Below are 14,442 nucleotides of genomic sequence, written 5' to 3'. Positions count from 1 at the left end.
CGCTATTCCTGTTCATCTTCCGCAGAAATTGCAAACTGGGCCAAACAGGAGGTTAAAGGCGCTGACTCTCCAAGTGGGGAGAGTGTTAGTAAAGCGTCTGGAATGTTGCACCCGAGTACCAGGGGAGGAAAACTGAGACATATTTGAACACGTCTCCCATTCACATGGTTGATCATACTTGGGTTCCACATGCATGTTTTAGCTGAAGGAAGAATACCTTAAACCTGGAGAGTTGAGACCCGTGTAATGGGTACCATGCAATATGACTTCAAAGGGTCTTCATTTGCTCACCGAACCTCTCCAATCCTATCACTGCTGCGTTTATGCCCCTGTACACATGCTTGATTCTCTTTTGGAGACATAGCAATCCATAGGTTTTACGATACTTACTAGTCAGGTACATTCTTAGGCTTTTAATATGCGGTGTTGAGTCCATTTCGTTGAGCAAGGAGTAGCTCTTGTCTATTCCATATTTGACTTAAGGAACTTTATCTGTGCTCATTTCAATCTCTGGTTTTATGCAGCACCCCAACTCACCTTTACCCTTAAGCAAGCATAAGTTGGTTTTCTAAATTTGAGACCCTGTTCTGTTCTGTAATTCAGTTCCTGTTTAGCCAAGTTTACATTCCGTGTATTACTGATATCTTATGATGTTTCTTTTTCTGTGTGACTTATTTCAGTTAGAATCATCATACCTGAATCCACTCATTGTGATGCTAAGGGCCTGATGACATAGATTTCATTGCTGAGTGATATTGCTTTGTAAGTAAATACCACAACTTCTTTATCCATTTTTCACTTTCTGCGATGTTGAACTTGTACTGTAAACGAGGTTCTTGTAAACAGAGCCGTTCCAAACTTTGGGGTGGCTGTGTCTTTTTGATTTTAATTTCCCTAAGCTATAGGACCATAAGTGGCAGTGCCCTAGGCTCTGTTGCTTTGTTTTTTAGATGTTTCAGGAAACACCATACACTTCTCCCGAGTGTCTGTTGGCAATTTACATCCCGCCCATCAGCATAACAAGGCTCCCAGTTCTCCATGGCCTGTCCTGACTTTCTGGATTTTACACTTTTTTCAGATGGCCCTTTTGACCAGGGGGAAGTGAGACTTCATTGTAGTGCAGATTTCCTTTGCAAGCTTGCTTGGTTGGCCAAAAAGGGCGTATGCGTTTTTTCCTGAATATATTCAGGAAAAAACGTATACGCCCTTTTTGGCCAAGTGCATCATTGTGGACGTTCTGCCTCTTTTCCTATGCTTTCAATGCAATTCCAGTCTACCTCCTGAAATCGGTTTCCTGCAATTCTGCCCCGCTTTCAAGTCCTCTTGGCAGCCTTACTTCAGTCTATTTTTGGACGATAGCTGTCATTTATAACTCTGCAGGTTTGTGAATTACAGTGCCCCTGAGCTCCTTTCTTCAACTCGCTTTCTTGTGACCTGGCCGCAACACCGCAGGATGGCTTCAGGCCCTAATCTGGTTCCGGCCCGGCATGCTGAGCCTTTGGTTAATTCCTCTTCCTGGTGGGAAATGAGAGTTAAATTTGCCCGTCCAGACACCTCCAGCTAGCCTCTCATTGGTTCTCGCTATTCCTGTTCATCTTCCGCAGAAATAGCAAACTGGGCCAAACAGGAGGTTAAAGGGACTGACTCTCCAAGTGGGGAGAGTGTTAGTAAAGCGTCTGGAATGTTGCACCCGAGTACCAGGGGAGGAAAACTGAGACATATTTGAACACGTCTCCCGATCACATGGTTGATCATACTCTAGGTTCCACATGCATGTTTTAGCTGAAGGAAGAATACCTTAAACCTGGTTAGTTGAAACCCGTGGAATGGGTACCATGCTATATGACTTCAAAGGGTCTTCATTTGCTCACCGAACCTCTCCAATCCTATCACTGCTGCGTTTATGCCCCTGTACACATGCTTGATTCTCTTTCGGAGACATAGCAATCCATAGGTTTTAAGATACTTACTAGTCAGGTACATTCTTAGGCGTTTAATATGCGGTGTTGAGTCCATTTCGTTGAGCAAGGAGTAGCTCTTGTCTATTCCATATTTGGCTTAAGGAACTTTATCTGTGCTCATTTCAATCTCTGGTTTTATGCAGCACCCCAACTCACCTTTACCCTTAAGCAAGCATAAGTTGGTTTTCTAAATTTGAGACCCTGTTCTGTTCTGTAATTCAGTTCCTGTGTAGCCAAGTTTACATTCTGTGTATTACTGATATCTTATGATGTTTCTTTTTCTGTGTGACTTATTTCAGTTAGAATCATCATACCTGAATCCACTCATTGTGCTGCTAAGGGCCTGATGACACAGATTTCATTGCTGAGTGATATTGCTTTGTAAGTAAATACCACAACTTCTTTATCCATTTTTCACTTTCTGCGATGTTGAACTTGTACTGTAAACGAGGTTCTTGTAAACAGAGCCGTTCCAAACTTTGGGGTGGCTGTGTCTTTTTGATTTTAATTTCCCTAAGCTATAGGACCATAAGTGGAAGTGCCCTAGGTTCTGTTGCTTTGTTTTTTAGATGTTTCAGGAAACACCATACACTTCTCCCGAGTGGTTGTTGGCAATTTACATCCCGCCCATCAGCATAACAAGGCTCCCAGTTCTCCATGGCCTGTCCTGCCTTTCTGGATTTTACACTTTTTTCAGATGGCCCTTTTGACCGGGGGGAAGTGAGACTTCATTGTAGTGCAGATTTCCTTTGCAAGCTTGCTTGGTTGGCCAAAAAGGGCGTATGCGTTTTTTCCTGAATATATTCAGGAAAAAACGCATACGCCCTTTTTGGCCAAGTGCATCATTGTGGACGTTCTGCCTCTTTTCCTATGCTTTCAATGCAATTCCAGTCTACCTCCTGAAATCGGTTTCCTGCAATTCTGCCCCGCTTTCAAGTCCTCTTGGCAGCCTTACTTCAGTCTATTTTTGGACGATAGCTGTCATTTATAACTCTGCAGGTTTGTGAATTACAGTGCCCCTGAGCTCCTTTCTTCAACTCGCTTTCTTTTGAGCTGGCCGCAACACCGCAGGATGGATTCAGGTCCTAATCTGGTTCCGGTACGGCACGCTGAGCCTTTGGTTATTTCCTCTTCCTGTTGGGATATAAGAGTAAAATTTGCCCGGCCAGACACCTCCAGCTAGCCTCTCATTGGTTCTCGCTATTCCTGTTCATCTTCCGCAGAAATTGCAAACTGGGCCAAACAGGAGGTTAAAGGCGCTGACTCTCCAAGTGGGGAGACTGTTAGTAAAGCGTCTGGAATGTTGCACCCGAGTACCAGGGGAGGAAAACTGAGACATATTTGAACACGTCTCCCGTTCACATGGTTGATCATACTTGGGTTCCACATGCATGTTTTAGCTGAAGGAAGAATACCTTAAACCTGGAGAGTTGAGACCCGTGTAATGGGTACCATGCAATATGACTTCAAAGGGTCTTCATTTGCTCACCGAACCTCTCCAATCCTATCACTGCTGCGTTTATGCCCCTGTACACATGCTTGATTCTCTTTTGGAGACATAGCAATCCATAGGTTTTACGATACTTACTAGTCAGGTACATTCTTAGGCGTTTAATATGCGGTGTTGAGTCCATTTCGTTGAGCAAGGAGTAGCTCTTGTCTATTCCATATTTGACTTAAGGAACTTTATCTGTGCTCATTTCAATCTCTGGTTTTATGCAGCACCCCACCTCGCCTTTACCCTTAAGCAAGCATAAGTTGGTTTTCTAAATTTGAGACCCTGTTCTGTTCTGTAATTCAGTTCCTGTGTAGCCAAGTTTACATTCCGTGTATTACTGATATCTTATGATGTTTCTTTTTCTGTGTGACTTATTTCAGTTAGAATCATCATACCTGAATCCACTCATTGTTCTGCTAAGGGCCTGATGACATAGATTTCATTGCTGAGTGATATTGCTTTGTAAGTAAATACCACAACTTCTTTATCCATTTTTCACTTTCTGCGATGTTGAACTTGTACTGTAAATGAGGTTCTTGTAAACAGAGGCGTCCCAAACTTTGGGGTGGCTGTGTCTTTTTGATTTTAATTTCCCTAAGCTATAGGACCATAAGTGGCAGTGCCCTAGGCTCTGTTGCTTTGTGTTTTAGATGTTTCAGGAAACACCATACACTTCTCCCGAGTGTCTGTTGGCAATTTACATCCCGCCCATCAGCATAACAAGGCTCCCAGTTCTCCATGGCCTGTCCTGCCTTTCTGGATTTTACACTTTTTTCAGATGGCCCTTTTGACCGGGGGGAAGTGAGACTTCATTGTAGTGCAGATTTCCTTTGCAAGCTTGCTTGGTTGGCCAAAAAGGGCGTATGCGTTTTTTCCTGAATATATTCAGGAAAAAACGCATACGCCCTTTTTGGCCAAGTGCATCATTGTGGACGTTCTGCCTCTTTTCCTATGCTTTCAATGCAATTCCAGTCTACCTCCTGAAATCGGTTTCCTGCAATTCTGCCCCGCTTTCAAGTCCTCTTGGCAGCCTTACTTCAGTCTATTTTTGGACGATAGCTGTCATTTATAACTCTGCAGGTTTGTGAATTACAGTGCCCCTGAGCTCCTTTCTTCAACTCGCTTTCTTGTGACCTGGCCGCAACACCGCAGGATGGCTTCAGGCCCTAATCTGGTTCTGGCACGGCACGCTGAGCCTTTGTTTATTTCCTCCTCCTGGTGGGAAATGAGAGTTAAATTTGCCCGTCCAGACACCTCCAGCTAGCCTCTCATTGGTTCTCGCTATTCCTGTTCATCTTCCGCAGAAATAGCAAACTGGGCCAAACAGGAGGTTAAAGGGACTGACTCTCCAAGTGGGGAGAGTGTTAGTAAAGCGTCTGGAATGTTGCACCCGAGTACCAGGGGAGGAAAACTGAGACATATTTGAACACGTCTCCCGATCACATGGTTGATCATACTCTAGGTTCCACATGCATGTTTTAGCTGAAGGAAGAATACCTTAAACCTGGTTAGTTGAAACCCGTGGAATGGGTACCATGCTATATGACTTCAAAGGGTCTTCATTTGCTCACCGAACCTCTCCAATCCTATCACTGCTGCGTTTATGCCCCTGTACACATGCTTGATTCTCTTTCGGAGACATAGCAATCCATAGGTTTTAAGATACTTACTAGTCAGGTACATTCTTAGGCGTTTAATATGCGGTGTTGAGTCCATTTCGTTGAGCAAGGAGTAGCTCTTGTCTATTCCATATTTGGCTTAAGGAACTTTATCTGTGCTCATTTCAATCTCTGGTTTTATGCAGCACCCCAACTCACCTTTACCCTTAAGCAAGCATAAGTTGGTTTTCTAAATTTGAGACCCTGTTCTGTTCTGTAATTCAGTTCCTGTGTAGCCAAGTTTACATTCTGTGTATTACTGATATCTTATGATGTTTCTTTTTCTGTGTGACTTATTTCAGTTAGAATCATCATACCTGAATCCACTCATTGTGCTGCTAAGGGCCTGATGACACAGATTTCATTGCTGAGTGATATTGCTTTGTAAGTAAATACCACAACTTCTTTATCCATTTTTCACTTTCTGCGATGTTGAACTTGTACTGTAAACGAGGTTCTTGTAAACAGAGCCGTTCCAAACTTTGGGGTGGCTGTGTCTTTTTGATTTTAATTTCCCTAAGCTATAGGACCATAAGTGGAAGTGCCCTAGGTTCTGTTGCTTTGTTTTTTAGATGTTTCAGGAAACACCATACACTTCTCCCGAGTGGTTGTTGGCAATTTACATCCCGCCCATCAGCATAACAAGGCTCCCAGTTCTCCATGGCCTGTCCTGCCTTTCTGGATTTTACACTTTTTTCAGATGGCCCTTTTGACCGGGGGGAAGTGAGACTTCATTGTAGTGCAGATTTCCTTTGCAAGCTTGCTTGGTTGGCCAAAAAGGGCGTATGCGTTTTTTCCTGAATATATTCAGGAAAAAACGCATACGCCCTTTTTGGCCAAGTGCATCATTGTGGACGTTCTGCCTCTTTTCCTATGCTTTCAATGCAATTCCAGTCTACCTCCTGAAATCGGTTTCCTGCAATTCTGCCCCGCTTTCAAGTCCTCTTGGCAGCCTTACTTCAGTCTATTTTTGGACGATAGCTGTCATTTATAACTCTGCAGGTTTGTGAATTACAGTGCCCCTGAGCTCCTTTCTTCAACTCGCTTTCTTTTGAGCTGGCCGCAACACCGCAGGATGGATTCAGGTCCTAATCTGGTTCCGGTACGGCACGCTGAGCCTTTGGTTATTTCCTCTTCCTGTTGGGATATAAGAGTAAAATTTGCCCGGCCAGACACCTCCAGCTAGCCTCTCATTGGTTCTCGCTATTCCTGTTCATCTTCCGCAGAAATTGCAAACTGGGCCAAACAGGAAGTTAAAGGCGCTGACTCTCCAAGTGGGGAGACTGTTAGTAAAGCGTCTGGAATGTTGCACCCGAGTACCAGGGGAGGAAAACTGAGACATATTTGAACACGTCTCCCGTTCACATGGTTGATCATACTTGGGTTCCACATGCATGTTTTAGCTGAAGGAAGAATACCTTAAACCTGGAGAGTTGAGACCCGTGTAATGGGTACCATGCAATATGACTTCAAAGGGTCTTCATTTGCTCACCGAACCTCTCCAATCCTATCACTGCTGCGTTTATGCCCCTGTACACATGCTTGATTCTCTTTTGGAGACATAGCAATCCATAGGTTTTACGATACTTACTAGTCAGGTACATTCTTAGGCGTTTAATATGCGGTGTTGAGTCCATTTCGTTGAGCAAGGAGTAGCTCTTGTCTATTCCATATTTGACTTAAGGAACTTTATCTGTGCTCATTTCAATCTCTGGTTTTATGCAGCACCCCACCTCGCCTTTACCCTTAAGCAAGCATAAGTTGGTTTTCTAAATTTGAGACCCTGTTCTGTTCTGTAATTCAGTTCCTGTGTAGCCAAGTTTACATTCCGTGTATTACTGATATCTTATGATGTTTCTTTTTCTGTGTGACTTATTTCAGTTAGAATCATCATACCTGAATCCACTCATTGTTCTGCTAAGGGCCTGATGACATAGATTTCATTGCTGAGTGATATTGCTTTGTAAGTAAATACCACAACTTCTTTATCCATTTTTCACTTTCTGCGATGTTGAACTTGTACTGTAAATGAGGTTCTTGTAAACAGAGGCGTCCCAAACTTTGGGGTGGCTGTGTCTTTTTGATTTTAATTTCCCTAAGCTATAGGACCATAAGTGGCAGTGCCCTAGGCTCTGTTGCTTTGTGTTTTAGATGTTTCAGGAAACACCATACACTTCTCCCGAGTGTCTGTTGGCAATTTACATCCCGCCCATCAGCATAACAAGGCTCCCAGTTCTCCATGGCCTGTCCTGCCTTTCTGGATTTTACACTTTTTTCAGATGGCCCTTTTGACCGGGGGGAAGTGAGACTTCATTGTAGTGCAGATTTCCTTTGCAAGCTTGCTTGGTTGGCCAAAAAGGGCGTATGCGTTTTTTCCTGAATATATTCAGGAAAAAACGCATACGCCCTTTTTGGCCAAGTGCATCATTGTGGACGTTCTGCCTCTTTTCCTATGCTTTCAATGCAATTCCAGTCTACCTCCTGAAATCGGTTTCCTGCAATTCTGCCCCGCTTTCAAGTCCTCTTGGCAGCCTTACTTCAGTCTATTTTTGGACGATAGCTGTCATTTATAACTCTGCAGGTTTGTGAATTACAGTGCCCCTGAGCTCCTTTCTTCAACTCGCTTTCTTGTGACCTGGCCGCAACACCGCAGGATGGCTTCAGGCCCTAATCTGGTTCTGGCACGGCACGCTGAGCCTTTGTTTATTTCCTCCTCCTGGTGGGAAATGAGAGTTAAATTTGCCCGTCCAGACACCTCCAGCTAGCCTCTCATTGGTTCTCGCTATTCCTGTTCATCTTCCGCAGAAATTGCAAACTGGGCCAAACAGGAGGTTAAAGGCGCTGACTCTCCAAGTGGGGAGAGTGTTAGTAAAGCGTCTGGAATGTTGCACCCGAGTACCAGGGGAGGAAAACTGAGACATATTTGAACACGTCTCCCGATCAAATGGTTGATCATACTCTGGGTTCCACATGCATGTTTTAGCTGAAGGAAGAATACCTAAAACCTGGGTAGTTGAAACCCGTGGAATGGGTACCATGCAATATGACTTCAAAGGGTCTTCATTTGCTCACCGAACCTCTCCAATCCTATCACTCTTGCGTGTATGCCCCTGTACACATGCTTGATTCTCTTTCGGAGACATAGCAATCTATAGGTTTTAAGATACTTACTAGTCAGGTACATTCTTAGGCGTTTAATATGCGGTGTTGAGTCCATTTCGTTGAGCAAGGAGTAGCTCTTGTCTATTCCATATTTGGCTTAAGGAACTTTATCTGTGCTCATTTCAATCTCTGGTTTTATGCAGCACCCCAACTCACCTTTACCCTTAAGCAAGCATAAGTTGGTTTTCTAAATTTGAGACCCTGTTCTGTTCTGTAATTCAGTTCCTGTGTAGCCAAGTTTACATTCCGTGTATTACTGATATCTTATGATGTTTCTTTTTCTGTGTGACTTATTTCAGTTAGAATCATCATACCTGAATCCACTCATTGTGCTGCTAAGGGCCTGATGACACAGATTTCATTGCTGAGTGATATTGCTTTGTAAGTAAATACCACAACTTCTTTATCCATTTTTCACTTTCTGCGATGTTGAACTTGTACTGTAAACGAGGTTCTTGTAAACAGAGCCGTTCCAAACTTTGGGGTGGCTGTGTCTTTTTGATTTTAATTTCCCATAGCTATAGGACCATAAGTGGAAGTGCCCTAGGTTCTGTTGCTTTGTTTTTTAGATGTTTCAGGAAACACCATACACTTCTCCCGAGTGGTTGTTGGCAATTTACATCCCGCCCATCAGCATAACAAGGCTCCCAGTTCTCCATGGCCTGTCCTGCCTTTCTGGATTTTACACTTTTTTCAGATGGCCCTTTTGACCGGGGGGAAGTGAGACTTCATTGTAGTGCAGATTTCCTTTGCAAGCTTGCTTGGTTGGCCAAAAAGTGCGTATGCGTTTTTTCCTGAATATATTCAGGAAAAAACGCATACGCCCTTTTTGGCCAAGTGCATCATTGTGGACGTTCTGCCTCTTTTCCTATGCTTTCAATGCAATTCCAGTCTACCTCCTGGAATCGGTTTCCTGCAATTCTGCCCCGCTTTCAAGTCCTCTTGGCAGCCTTACTTCAGTCTATTTTTGGACGATAGCTGTCATTTATAACTCTGCAGGTTTGTGAATTACAGTGCCCCTGAGCTCCTTTCTTCAACTCGCTTTCTTTTGAGCTGGCCGCAACACCGCAGGATGGCTTCAGGTCCTAATCTGGTTCCGGTACGGCACGCTGAGCCTTTGGTTATTTCCTCTTCCTGTTGGGAAATAAGAGTTAAATTTGCCCGTCCAGACACCTCCAGCTAGCCTCTCATTGGTTCTCGCTATTCCTGTTCATCTTCCGCAGAAATTGCAAACTGGGCCAAACAGGAGGTTAAAGGCGCTGACTCTCCAAGTGGGGAGAGTGTTAGTAAAGCGTCTGGAATGTTGCACCCGAGTACCAGGGTACGAAAACTGAGACATATTTGAACACGTCTCCTGATCACATGGTTGATCATACTCTGGGTTCCACATGCATGTTTTAGCTGAAGGAAGAATACCTAAAACCTGGGTAGTTGAAACCCGTGGAATGGGTACCATGCAATATGACTTCAAAGGGTCTTCATTTGCTCACCGAACCTCTCCAATCCTATCACTGCTGCGTTTATGCCCCTGTACACATGCTTGATTCTCTTTCGGAGAGATAGCAATCCATAGGTTTTAAGATACTTACTAGTCAGGTACATTCTTAGGCGTTTAATATGCGGTGTTGAGTCCATTTCATTGAGCAAGGAGTAGCTCTTGTCTATTCCATATTTGGCTTAAGGAACTTTATCTGTGCTCATTTCAATCTCTGGTTTTATGCAGCAACCCAACTCACCTTTCCCCTTAAGCAAGCATAAGTTGGTTTTCTAAATTTGAGAACCTGTTCTGTTTTGGAATTCAGTTCCTGTGTAGCCAAGTTTACATTCCGTGTATTAGTGATATCTTATGATGTTTCTTTTTCTGTGTGACTTATTTCAGTTAGAATCATCGTACCTGAATCTACTCATTATGCTGCTACGGGCCTGATGACATAGATTTCATTGCTGAGTGATACTGCATTGTACGTAAGTACCACAAGTTCTTTATCCATTTTTCACTTTCTGCGATGTTGAACTTGTACTGTAAACGAGGTTCTTGTAAACAGAGCCGTTCCAAACTTTGGGGTGGCTGTGTCTTTTTGATTTTAATTTCCCTAAGCTATAGGACCATAAGTGGCAGTGCCCTAGGCTCTGTTGCTTTGTGTTTTAGATGTTTCAGGAAACACCATACACTTCTCCCGAGTGTCTGTTGGCAATTTACATCCTGCCCATCAGCATAACAAGGCTCCCAGTTCTCCATGGCCTGTCCTGCCTTTCTGGATTTTACACTTTTTTCAGATGGCCCTTTTGACCGGGGGGAAGTGAGACTTCATTGTAGTGCAGATTTCCTTTGCAAGCTTGCTTGGTTGGCCAAAAAGGGCGTATGCGTTTTTTCCTGAATATATTCAGGAAAAAACGCATACGCCCTTTTTGGCCAAGTGCATCATTGTGGACGTTCTGCCTCTTTTCCTATGCTTTCAATGCAATTCCAGTCTACCTCCTGAAATCGGTTTCCTGCAATTCTGCCCCGCTTTCAAGTCCTCTTGGCAGCCTTACTTCAGTCTATTTTTGGACGATAGCTGTCATTTATAACTCTGCAGGTTTGTGAATTACAGTGCCCCTGAGCTCCTTTCTTCAACTCGCTTTCTTGTGACCTGGAGGCAACACCGCAGGATGGCTTCAGGCCCTAATCTGGTTCTGGCATGGCACGCTGAGCCTTTGTTTATTTCCTCCTCCTGGTGGGAAATGAGAGTTAAATTTGCCCGTCCAGACACCTCCAGCTAGCCTCTAATTGGTTCTCGCTATTCCTGTTCATCTTCCACAGAAATTGCAAACTGGGCCAAACAGGAGGTTAAAGGCGCTGACTCTCCAAGTGGGGAGAGTGTTAGTAAAGCGTCTGGAATGTTGCACCCAAGTACCAGGGGAGGAAAACTGAGACATATTTGAACACGTCTCCCGATCAAATGGTTGATCATACTCTGGGTTCCACATGCATGTTTTAGCTGAAGGAAGAATACCTAAAACCTGGGTAGTTGAAACCCGTGGAATGGGTACCATGCAATATGACTTCAAAGGGTCTTCATTTGCTCACCGAATCTCCAATCCTATCACTGCTGCGTTTATGCCCCTGTACACATGCTTGATTCTCTTTCGGAGACTTAGCAATCTATAGGTTTTAAGATACTTACTAGTCAGGTACATTCTTAGGCGTTTAATATGCGGTGTTGAGTCCATTTCGTTGAGCAAGGAGTAGCTCTTGTCTATTCCATATTTGGCTTAAGGAACTTTATCTGTGCTCATTTCAATCTCTGGTTTTATGCAGCACCCCAACTCACCTTTACCCTTAAGCAAGCATAAGTTGGTTTTCTAAATTTGAGACCCTGTTCTGTTCTGTAATTCAGTTCCTGTGTAGCCAAGTTTACATTCCGTGTATTACTGATATCTTATGATGTTTCTTTTTCTGTGTGACTTATTTCAGTTAGAATCATCATACCTGAATCCACTCATTGTGCTGCTAAGGGCCTGATGACACAGATTTCATTGCTGAGTGATATTGCTTTGTAAGTAAATACCACAACTTCTTTATCCATTTTTCACTTTCTGCGATGTTGAACTTGTACTGTAAACGAGGTTCTTGTAAACAGAGCCATTCCAAACTTTGGGGTGGCTGTGTCTTTTTTATTTTAATTTCCCTAAGCTATAGGACCATAAGTGGAAGTGCCCTAGGTTCTGTTGCTTTGTTTTTTAGATGTTTCAGGAAACACCATACACTTCTCCCGAGTGGTTGTTGGCAATTTACATCCCGCCCATCAGCATAACAAGGCTCCCAGTTCTCCATGGCCTGTCCTGCCTTTCTGGATTTTACACTTTTTTCAGATGGCCCTTTTGACCGGGGGGAAGTGAGACTTCATTGTAGTGCAGATTTCCATTGCAAGCTTGCTTGGTTGGCCAAAAAGGGCGTATGCGTTTTTTCCTGAATATATTCAGGAAAAAACGCATACGCCCTTTTTGGCGAAGTACATCATTGTGGACGTTCTGCCTCTTTTCCTATGCTTTCAATGCAATTCCAGTCTACCTCCTGAAATCGGTTTCCTGCAATTCTGCCCCGCTTTCAAGTCCTCTTGGCAGCCTTACTTCAGTCTATTTTTGGACGATAGCTGTCATTTATAAGTCTGCAGGTTTGTGAATTACAGTGCCCCTGAGCTCCTTTCTTCAACTCGCTTTCTTGTGACCTGGCCGCAACACCGCAGGATGGCTTCAGGCCCTAATCTGGTTCTGGCACGGCACGCTGAGCCTTTGGTTAATTCCTCTTCCTGGTGAGAAATGAGAGTTAAATTTGCCCGTCCAGACACCTCCAGCTAGTCTCTCATTGGTTCTCGCTATTCCTGTTCATCTTCCGCAGAAATTGCAAACTGGGCCAAACAGGAGGTTAAAGGGACTGACTCTCCAAGTCGGGAGAGTGTTAGTAAAGCGTCTGGAATGTTGCACCCGAGTACCAGGGGAGGAAAACTGAGACATATTTGAACACATCTCCCGATCACATGGTTGATCATACTCTAGGTTCCACATGCATGTTTTAGCTGAAGGAAGAATACCTTAAACCTGGAGAGTTGAGACCCGTGTAATGCGTACCATGCAATATGACTTCAAAGGGTCTTCATTTGCTCACCGAACCTCTCCAATCCTATCACTGCTGCGTTTATGCCCCTGTACACACGCTTGATTCTCTTTCGGAGACATAGCAATCCATAGGTTTTAAGATACTTACTAGTCAGGTACATTCTTAGGCGTTTAATATGCGGTGTTGAGTCCATTTCTTTGAGCAAGGAGTAGCTCTTGTCTATTCCATATTTGACTTAAGGAACTTTATCTGTGCTCATTTCAATCTCTGGTTTTATGCAGCACCCCAACTGACCTTTACCCTTAAGCAAGCATAAGTTGGTTTTCTAAATTTGAGACCCTGTTCTGTTCTGTAATTCAGTTCCTGTGTAGCCAAGTTTACATTCCGTGTATTAATGATATCTTATGATGTTTCTTTTCTGTGTGACTTATTTCAGTTAGAATCATCATACCTGAATCCACTCATTGTGCTGCTACGGGCCTGATGACACAGATTTCATTGCTGAGTGATATTGCTTTGTAAGTAAATACCACAACTTCTTTATCCATTTTTCACTTTCTGAGATGTTGAACTTGTACTGTAAACGAGGTTCTTGTAAACAGAGCCGTTCGAAAGTTTGGGGTGGCTGTGTCTTTTTGATTTTAATTTCCCTAAGCTATAGGACCATAAGTGGCAGTGCACTAGGCTCTGTTGCTTTGTTTTTTAGATGTTTCAGGAAACACCATACACTTCTCCCCAGTGTCTGTTGGCAATTTACATCCCGCCCATCAGCATAACAAGGCTCCCAGTTCTCCATGGCCTGTCCTGCCTTTCTGGATTTTACACTTTTTTCAGATGGCCCTTTTGACCGGGGGGAAGTGAGACTTCATTGTAGTGCAGATTTCCTTTGCAAGCTTGCTTGGTTGGCCAAAAAGGGCGTATGCGTTTTTTCCTGAATATATTCAGGAAAAAACGCATATGCCCTTTTTGGCCAAGTGCATCATTGTGGACGTTCTGCCTCTTTTCCTATGCTTTCAATGCAATTCCAGTCTACCTCCTGAAATCGGTTTCCTGCAATTCTGCCCCGCTTTCAAGTCCTCTTGGCAGCCTTACTTCAGTATATTTTTGGACGATAGCTGTCATTTATAACTCTGCAGGTTTGTGAATTACAGTGCCCCTGAGCTCCTTTCTTCAACTCGCTTTCTTGTGACCTGGCCGCAACACCGCAGGATGGCTTCAGGCCCTAATCTGGTTCTGGCACGGCACGCTGAGCCTTTGGTTAATTCCTCTTCCTGGTGAGAAATGAGAGTTAAATTTGCCCATCCAGACACCTCCAGCTAGTCTCTCATTGGTTCTCGCTATTCCTGTTCATCTTCCGCAGAAATTGCAAACTGGGCCAAACAGGAGGTTAAAGGGACTGACTCTCCAAGTCGGGAGAGTGTTAGTAAAGCGTCTGGAATGTTGCACCCGAGTACCAGGGGAGGAAAACTGAGACATATTTGAACACATCTCCCGATCACATGGTTGATCATACTCTAGGTTCCACATGCATGTTTTAGCTGAAGGAAGAATACCTTAAACCTG

At 43.8% G+C, this 14,442-nt stretch overlaps 1 long non-coding RNA gene across 7 annotated transcripts in view; it reads left to right on the top strand.

Annotated features, from left to right (window-relative positions):
* The window catches only part of LOC307181287, a 405,967-nt gene that overhangs the window by 248,857 nt on the left and 142,668 nt on the right, over nucleotides 1-14,442 (top strand). For 5 of the 7 annotated variants that reach the window (XR_013826324.1, XR_013826325.1, XR_013826326.1 and 2 more), the window contains one exon: nucleotides 10,159-10,244. The exons of the other annotated variants lie outside the window; for them this stretch is intronic. This is a non-coding gene — a long non-coding RNA (uncharacterized lncRNA). The remainder of the gene's footprint in view (nucleotides 1-10,158; nucleotides 10,245-14,442) is intronic. 7 annotated transcript variants of the gene reach the window in all.

The sequence above is a fragment of the Stenella coeruleoalba genome, assembly GCF_951394435.1.
Source record: "Stenella coeruleoalba genome assembly, contig: scaffold_166, whole genome shotgun sequence".
Lineage (NCBI taxonomy): Eukaryota > Metazoa > Chordata > Mammalia > Artiodactyla > Delphinidae > Stenella > Stenella coeruleoalba.
The sequence above is the reverse complement of the archived record's forward strand: the minus strand, read 5'-3'. Positions and strand labels throughout refer to the sequence as shown.